This window comes from Lissotriton vulgaris, chromosome 7, assembly GCF_964263255.1.
Source record: "Lissotriton vulgaris chromosome 7, aLisVul1.2, whole genome shotgun sequence".
Taxonomy (NCBI): Eukaryota; Metazoa; Chordata; class Amphibia; order Caudata; family Salamandridae; genus Lissotriton; species Lissotriton vulgaris.
This window is the reverse complement of record NC_141695.1, coordinates 894,631,347-894,640,607: the sequence shown is the minus strand read 5'-3', so window position 1 is coordinate 894,640,607 and position 9,261 is coordinate 894,631,347.

Here is a 9,261-nt window from a genome sequence, read left to right as displayed (position 1 = left end):
ATTCATCAAAGAATTGTTACATGGGATCATGCAATGCTGAATCTGTGCTTATAAATATTTTTTTATGCAAGAATTGTGCATAACGGAGGCAGATTTTCCTTGCACACCTTCCTGTTCTAATAGGGTAAAATCAACCCAGAGTGGAACCTCCTGAGGTGAATTGTTGAGTTCAGAAAATTTTGAGGTGTATGACTATTTGGGATACAGCCTTAATTATTGGGGTACTGGTTTCTATGTCGACAACATCGGGAGAGTTGTCGCCAATGGTGTGGTTGTCATTTAAGTGTTTTCACTGTCCCTTACCACCAGGGTTTTCACAGCAGAAAGAGAAAGCGAAAACTGGCCATTTAACCACTTAAAATTAGGTAGTCCAACTGTAAATCAGGCAGGCGGACCATCAGTTTGGCGGAGAGGGTTATCTGTTGCAGTTGCAACAGAGTATCCTCTTTTCCAAACTTTAAATCAGGCCCAGAGGCCTTAAAGCTGAAGATGAAGAAGGCACACCAGTCTCAGACATCCGACTGACAAAGATTTTCCAGATCCTTTTCTGCTACCCAAAGTAGCTAATGCCAAGGGCAGAATACGCTCCCTACATTAGAACCCTGTGTCACTTGGGCTGCTGCCCTGCAACCATGCTATAAGAAGGTACAAAAGAAAAGTGACCTTTCTACCTCTATTGAGAAACCCTCTTTGCCTCCATCTTTGAACTTCTTTGTTAGAGACTTCCTGTATGAAGATCCCCTAGTTTCACTCCCCCCACCTTCCTCTCCCTCCTTAATATTACTCCACATCGTTGGGGTTTCCTTTAGTCTAATTGTCTATGATGGCTCAAGCTTTCATGTCCGTATTAGGAAAATAGGTTCAAGACTTAAAAAGGATTTGCAGTTTAGCACAGTTAGTGAAAAAATCCCTGAGACCCTATTGTCTGCAAATCAGGAATCATTTTCTTTAACTTCCATCTGTTTTCTACGGTGGATTGGTAATAGCTAAATTTAACAAAAAATCATATTAACTGATTTTAATAGGTTAGGAAGGTCGTGCAAATGGATATACTAATTGATGAAAAGGTAAATGTTACTTACCCTGTAAGCATCTGTTCATAGCATGCAGTGTTGTAGATTCACATGCTTTGCATACGCCTGCTATCTAGTGTTGGGCTCAGACATTGCGCATTTCTTCAAAGAAATGTTGAGTCACAAGATGCTGGGTGACTGTTCCCTAAGTACAAAATACGGATGGGTACTGACACCACCATTAGACTGTTTTTTGCAGTGTGTGTAATGTGAGAGCGGAGTATATAGTGTAAGAGTAAGTATATGTAATCTGTGTATTGTATTCCATTAATTAAGGCCTGATTCACGTTTTCAGTACTCACAAAACTGCAATTGAATAGGAAGTTTATGAGTGCAGAGACTCTGCAGTCAGGACGCCAAACTCTGCACATAAAAAGATAGGTCTGTCTTTTTATGTGTGGAGTACTCCACACTCCTAAACTAACAATTAAAATGCAGTTTTGTAAATACTGTAAAAATTTAAACTCACACAAATGTGGTGCTTGGGGGCCCCCAGGCTTCCCTACACTTGAAGGGGCCCCATCAGCCCCACACTGAAGTGAGTGCTGAAGCACATGCCTGAGCAATGCACATCAATTCTGTTTATCTTCACCCTTTCTTACGGGAGGTAGCAGTGTTCTGAAGATCTGCACACAAAAAAGAAACAGTTGCAATTTATAGCTTTTGTTTCCTGCTTGTGTACAGAGGCCTGGAAGGAAAGGCACCCCAGGATTTATCTGGGAATCAGAGGCTGGAGTGCAGAAAGAAACAGTCAACAGAGCAGGAATCAAGATAAGGTCAAAAGGAAGTTCAAAGGAAGAAGCAATGCTGAGAGGGAGAGACAGACGATAGAACTCTGTATGTGAATTTGTGTGTACACAAAGGGGCTTAACCCCCACCCACCTCCCCAGGTGCAGGAGACCCCCGGGACCCCTCAGCCATGCACCTTGCTTGTCCTGTTATTCAGCAGACAGCAACTTGCTCTGTTCTTTGTGCAGAGTCTGTGCGATAAGTTGACACTGCTCTGAAGAAATGTAAGTAACACTTTATTGTTACATTTTAGGAGGCAACTGATTCTACAGGAAGCCAGGTCAGGGTTTTTGTAATTGCAGGAGTGGGTGAAGGGCTCTTGCAGAAGGCCTGGATGGATGACTAAAGCAGGATTCAGTGTTTGACTGCAGACCCTCCCACATCCAGCCTACTCCCTCAGTAAGAGTCCATTATCAGAGTCTGCCTACATAGGTGGCAAGCAGCATAGAGCAAAAGGGTCTCATCCGTCATGCAGCAGCCTTGTCCCTGGTGATGTTGGCATCCTTCATCTGCTGAGGGGCTGTGATTCCTGGGGATTAAAGAAGTAGTGAGGCTAGTGCTGGACTAGCTGGTGTACCCCAAACAGGTGAGTCCACCCACAGCCCTTTTCTTTCTACATTGATGTAATGAAGGGAGGCATGGAGTAACTAGCAAGCCATGAGGGTATTAGGCCGATACCATAGCACTCATTATGCCTCACCACCTGGTCACACCAGACTTTACAAAACCCCAGAAGCCCCCAATGGGGCCCTTGCAAGTACTAAACAAAGGCAACTGTTTAATAATGCCTGACGGTGGATGGAATCTGGGTATGATTGACTCCTTGCATTGCTTGGTCTTGCTTTTCAAAAGTAGGTTTTGCCCCTCCCCCGCAAAGTGAGAAATGACCAAGTAAATGCACCTGCATCAGGATATCCAACCTTAAGCAGAATTACATTTACCGCAGATATGGATTGCACATGTTGCTCTGGTCTGAGGGTGGAGAAGAGAACCAAGTCAGGTTCAGATCCTGTGACTCTGACAGTGGTGCTGCCAGCTTAGACTGTCAGTGGCTAGGTATTGTAGCAGGTTGGGTTTATGGCACTGAGCCCTGGCCTACAGCTCTATGCCAATGATCCTCTGAATAGTGCACATTGCTCCCTTTACATGTATGTTTTTCTTCCATAATTATTGAAAGCTGGGTGAGAAAGATGGGACTTTTGGAATGCATCAAAATGGTACACCTTTCCCAAAAGAAGCGGAACAAGGATAAGTATCTTTATCACTCCTCGTTAATTCTTCTTTCCATGTATGCTGCATTCTGCAGCACATGTAGAAAGAGGAAAATGCCTCCCGGGATTGTTTTTTGTGCAGAAAGGTGTCCCTTCCTGCAGAAAAACAATTCTGCCTGTAACCCAGGCACCCTTGGACCATGGCGCAAGGGTGCTTGTGATGGCGCTAGGCTGCACTGTATGTGCCAGTGCAGAGTGACAGCAGGAATGTGGCATATATTATTAAATATGGCGCATTCCTTCTCTCTCCATTTGTCCAAGCACAGCAAGTTGTCTTTCTGCTTTGCATTGCTACAAATCCTATTAAAGTGCAACCTGGTACCAGCAACATGCAGGAATTAGAGCACCCCAATGTAGGTGCACAGCCCTAAGCTTCGGTAAGGGGCTGTTCACTAACGCTTACCAACTCTCCTACTTTATTTCCAGTGTTGGACAATAAGGTCTGCTTAATTGCTTAACAAGTATGCAATTGCCAAATACTTGTTGGGGTATTTTTTATGCCCCTTAGCAGGTCCGCCCGAATCTTCACCCAAGATAAGACCAAAATTACACCATTAAGATATGCTCCACATACACTTAGACAATGTAATGCCCTTTGAAGATCACATTCAGTGTATCAATTTCCTCTGCACTGATATGGACATGTGAATGTGCACTGTTCGATTCACCACACCATCACCAAAATATTAGTTGGTTTTATTTGTGCAGTGAACACAGCTTTTTTAAAAGCACAACATGCATAAAAACTAGCAACAATGACACTAACTTACGTCTTTCTTGTCCTTACAGATACCAAACCGAGGAGTTATTTCAATCAATCAATCAATCAATCAAGGCATTTATATAGCGCGCTACTCACCCAGAGGGTCTCAAGGCGCTTGGGAAGGGGGGGTCCGCTACTGCTCGAACAGCCAGGTCTTGAGCTGCTTCCTGAATGCGAGGTGGTCTTGGGTCAGTCGGAGGTGAGTCGGGAGGGAGTTCCACGTCTTGGCGGCCAGGTAGGAGAAGGACCTTCCTCCTGTGGTGGCTCTTCGGATGCAGGGAACGGTGGCAAGGGCGTGGCTGGTCAATCGAAGCTGGCGTGTGGGAGTGTAGAAGTTGAGGCGGTTGTTGAGGTATCTTGGTCCTTGGTTGTGTAGGGCTTTGTGTGCGTGGGTGAGGAGTCGGAACGTGATTCTCTTGTTGACCGGGAGCCAGTGCAGGTCTCTCAGGTGTCCGGAGATGGGGCTGTGTCGGGGGATGTCCAGGATGAGTCTTGCTGAGGCGTTCTGGATCCGCTGGAGTCTCTTCTGGAGTTTGGCAGTGGTTCCGGCGTAGAGGGAGTTGCCGTAGTCCAGTCGGCTGGTGACGAGGGCCTGGGTGACCGCCTTCCTGGTCTCGGTGGGGATCCACCGGAAGATCTTACGTAGCATGCGCAGGATGTTGAAGCATGACGAGGAGACGGCGTTGACTTGTCTGGTCATGGAGAGGGAGGAGTCCAGGATGAAGCCCAGGTTGCGTGCGTGGTCCGTTGGTTTGGGTGCGCTGCCCAGGGCAGGGGGCCACCAGGAGTCGTCCCAGGCGGAGGGCGAAGATCCCAGGATGAGGACTTCCGTCTTGTCTGAGTTCAGTTTCAGGCGGCTGTTCATCATCCACTCGGCTACGTCTTTCATCCCTTTGTGTAGGTTGGCTCTGGCGGTGGCAGGGTCGTTGGTGAGGGAGAGGATCAGCTGGGTGTCGTCGGCGTAAGAGATGATGTTGAGGTTGTGTTGGCGTGCGATGGCCGCAAGTGGGCTCATGTAGACATTGAAGAGGGTGGGGCTGAGCGAGGAGCCTTGAGGAACGCCGCAGATGACTTCGGTGGCTTCTGATCTGAATGGAGGGAGGCGGACTCTCTGTGTCCTTCCGGCGAGAAAGGAGATGATCCATTCTAGTGCCTTCTCTTGGATTCCGACGTTGCTGAGTCGCTGCACTAGGATGCGGTGGCAGACAGTGTCGAATGCCGTGGAGAGGTCCAGGAGGATGAGGGCCGCTGTTTCCCCGTTGTCGAGCAGGGCTCGGATGTCGTCAGTGGGTGCAATGAGGGCGGTCTCGGTGCTTCGGTTGGCCCGGAAGCCAGACTGCGAGAGGTCGAGGGATCCGTTCGTCTCGAGGAAGGCGGCCAGCTGCTTGTTGACGGTCTTCTCGATGACTTTGGCCGGAAACGGGAGGAGCGAGATGGGGCGGTAGTTTTTGAGTTCGGTGGGGTCGGCGGAAGGTTTCTTCAGTAGAGCGCTGAGTTCGGCGTGCTTCCAACTCTCCGGGAAGGTGGCGGTGTCGAAGGAGGTGTTGATGATGTCCCGCAGGTGGGGCGCGATGACCTTGTTGAAGACGTGGTGGGGGCAGGGGTCGGTTGGAGATCCGGAGTGGATGGAGTTCATCGTGCGTAGGGTTTCTTCGGTGTTGATCTGGGTCCAGGCTCGGAGGGTGGTAGTGGGGGGTGCAGGTGCGGTCGTGGGGTGCGTCGGCTGTGTGCTGAAGCTGTTGTGTATGTCCGCGATCTTGTTGTGGAAGTAGGAGGCGAGGGAGTTGCAGAAGTCTTGTGATGGGGTGATGAGGTTGTTTCTGGCGCAGGGGTTGGAGAGCTCTTTGACGATGTTGAAGAGTTCCTTGCTGTTGTGGGCGTTGTTGTCCAGTCGTTCCTTGAATGCAGTTTTCTTGGTGGGGTGGATCCGTTGGTGGTGTTTTCGAGTGGCGAGCTTTAGGGTGGTCATGTTGTCTGGTGTCGGGTCTCTGCGCCAGGCTCTCTCGAGGGCTCGGCAGTTCTTGAAGCTCTTGAGTTCGTCGGTGAACCATGGTGCTTTCTTACGGCCGGGTCTGCTGGGCGGGGTCCTCAGTGGGGCGAGGTCATCTGCGCAGTTGCTGATCCACTTCGTGAGGTTGTTGGCGGCCTCGCTGGGGTTCGCTGAGCTGGCGGGGGGGTCCCGGCTCAGGGATGCGGCGAGCTGGTCGGCAGTAATCTTGTTCCAGCTTCTGCGTGCAATCTGTTGCTGGTGGTGGTGGATCGTGTTCTTTCTGAAGCTGAAGTGGACGCAGCTGTGGTCCGTTCAGTGGAGTCCGGTGGTGTGGCTGAAGGCGAGTCCTTGCTGGAGGAGAAGATGGGGTCGAGTGTGTGTCCGGCGTGGTGGGTGGGAGTGGTCACCAGTTGCTTGAGTCCGAGGTTGGCGAGGTTGTCCAGCAGGGTGGTGGTGTTGCGGTCGTTGTTGTTCTCCAGGTGGAAGTTGAGGTCCCCGAGGAGGATGTAGTCAGCGGAGGGGAGGGCGTGCAGGCTGATGAAGTCGGCGATGTCTTCGCTGAATTGTGTGCGTGGTCCCGGGGGTCTGTAGATGAGGGTGCCTCTGAGGGTGGTCTTGGGGTCGGTGTGGATCTGGAAGTGCAGGTGTTCGGCGGTTGTGAGGGTGTCGTCGGTGTTGGTCGTGATGCGGATGGTGTTCCTGTGGATGATGGCGATGCCTCCTCCAGTCTGGTTGCCGCGGTCCCTCTGGGAGATCTTGTATCCGTCCGGGATGGCGATGTCGGGTGCTGAGGAGGCGTTCATCCAGGTTTCCGTGAGGAAGGCGACGTCTGGTGATGTTCTGTCGAGCAGGTTCCAGAGCTCCACGGCGTGTCTGTGGACAGAGCGGGTGTTGAGCAGGATGCACTTCAGGTTGGTGCTGGTTCTCGGCTTGGAGGGTATTGTTGTCGTGCAGGTCCGGATGCAGGAGAATTTGCAGGAGAGGCAGCTGAAGGTTCCGTGGGTGCATCTCGGGGTGGCTCGGTAGCACCCAGGGATCCGGCCGGTGTTGAGTGCGTAGAGTTCGGTGGCGTTGTAGGTCCGGCGGGTGGGCTGGTGCCTGCGAGGGCCAGGGGTTCGGGTGCTGGGCGCGGACGGGCGTTGACGGGCTTCCCTTTGGCGCGCCTTCGGCGCACAATCGGCGCGCCCGCTGCACGTCAACGCTGCACGATTGCCACTCTGCCATATGTGGAGAGTGGGGGGGGGCGGAGCGAGGGAGGAGCAACTGGGAGGCGGGAGCGGGGCCGCGAATGGGAAGGGAGTCAGAGGGAAGGGGGCGGGGCCGCAGGGGGGCAGCGGCGGGGAGCAGGCAGGAAACGCGACCGGGGCTGGGCACAACAGAGGGGAAACAAAAAACGAATAAGCAAAGGGCAGGGGCACAACAAGCGGACAGCAGAGAAATACAATACAATGAAATTTAAACCAGGGAGCAACGCAGTGACAATACGATAAAAATAACAACAGGGAGCAACGCAGTGACAATACGATTAAATTACAACAAGTAGCAATGCAGCGTGGCAGAGGAACTACCGCAACAGCAGACCAGGAGCACAGCTGCGGGCAGTGGCGGCACTCGGCGGGATCGGGGGCAGCCTGGGCTCACTCGCAGAGAGTGTGCGCGGTGCGTGGGGTGAAAGGCCCAGAGGGTTTGTATGTATTATGAATAAGGGAACCCGGTCACGTTTCAGTTCTGCCTCTTTTTTAGGCTTAGCTTATTCGGCTTGTTCACAAACACTTAACTCACAGAGGGCAACAAATAGAACGGTGTATACCTACTGGTGCACACAGTCAACAGAATAAAAAAGAAGCCTGCCCTTGCGAGACCAGTCCTCTATTAGATAAAAATAAATCAGTGTAGGTCTGGTGTCAAATTAGTCATTAGGGTACAACTTAGAATAGGTTTGTAGAAAGTGTAATGTATAAATTGTAATGTGAAGTGTTAATGTATATTTGTATTTCAATTTTTTTTGGTGCTGAAAGTGTATATATAATTGTATGTAGTGAATTGTTGTTTTTGTATGGCAACATGTAAACCTCTGACAACCTCAAAAGTATATAAAGTGATGTAACTTGCATACGACAAAAACATTTATTAACACCCAAGGATTAATTTTTTTAGGGTTTAAAATCTGCTCAGAATAAAAAAGAGGCAGAACTGAAACGTGACCAGGTTCCCTTATTCATAAACATTGTTACGTTGTTCTACCCGGCCCCGGAAAGGACACAACCCCACTTTTTCTATAACGGTTTGTATGCGTGGCATACTAGTGTGAATGTGAAATCTAGAATGCATCAGATTACCTCAAATTTTGAGGATATGTGGTGTAAATCCTTACTTTCACAATTGGAATTACGTGGAGGGATCACACTTTAGGACCTGAAGAAAGCTGACTGACCCTTGAGGGCTCTTGAATGGCTGAAACATGCAGACCGACCCATTGATGCTAGAGATAATTGTAACCTCTGACAGCATCGCGGTTTTATTTTAACCTTACCAGGGTATCCCCGTTTTTAATAAAGTATAAGGTCTTTACCACAGGGTACCACTAGGAAAAATTTTAACTAAGAAACCTTGCCTTCTTAGAAAGAGCTCTCTTGTATTTTCAAAGTTGAGCCCACTCAGACACACTAGGTAACTGGGTGAAGACTCAATGGCAAAGCATGTCACTAAGAGAATTCATAGGTGCAAGTCCTTTTATAAACTGGATTATAAGCCGTCTAGTCAACCCCAAGAGAGACAGAATACGTGTGCAAAGTAATTTAAACGCTTTAAGCAGACTGTGAATAAAACATTACTATGGTCTATGGAAAGGGCAAGGGCTTCGGATTGTCTCTATTACTCCTGTTCTCTTCACACTACTCTCTTCTCCAGTCTCTTTGGTAGACATTAATGGTTCTTTTCTCCTCATATCTTTTGGAAACACACAATATGCATATTTTATACCTAATCTCTTTCCTCTTCAGCACCGTCTTTTCACTCAGTCCTGCACATACTTCCTTGCATCTCCTTCACTTCATCAATCCTACACACAAACACACACATGCACACACAGTGCACCCACTCATCTATAGGCAGTGCATTTTCTTTGACTTTCACCTAGTCAGTAGTTTGTCAACTGTGTACCCCTTCACACACTTTCACATATAGTCACAATTATAACTCACACACCAAACCATAGCTCTGTGCTCTCTGCGGAGAGCCCAAGGACTGGATAAGCATGTATCTCGAAACCTTTTATGACACACAGACAGGCACTGGGAGAAATTGGCACTGCTTTCAGCCTGAACTCCACAACTGTCAGTAGTGGCCCAACCAAAACCGGAACTCACACAGCTA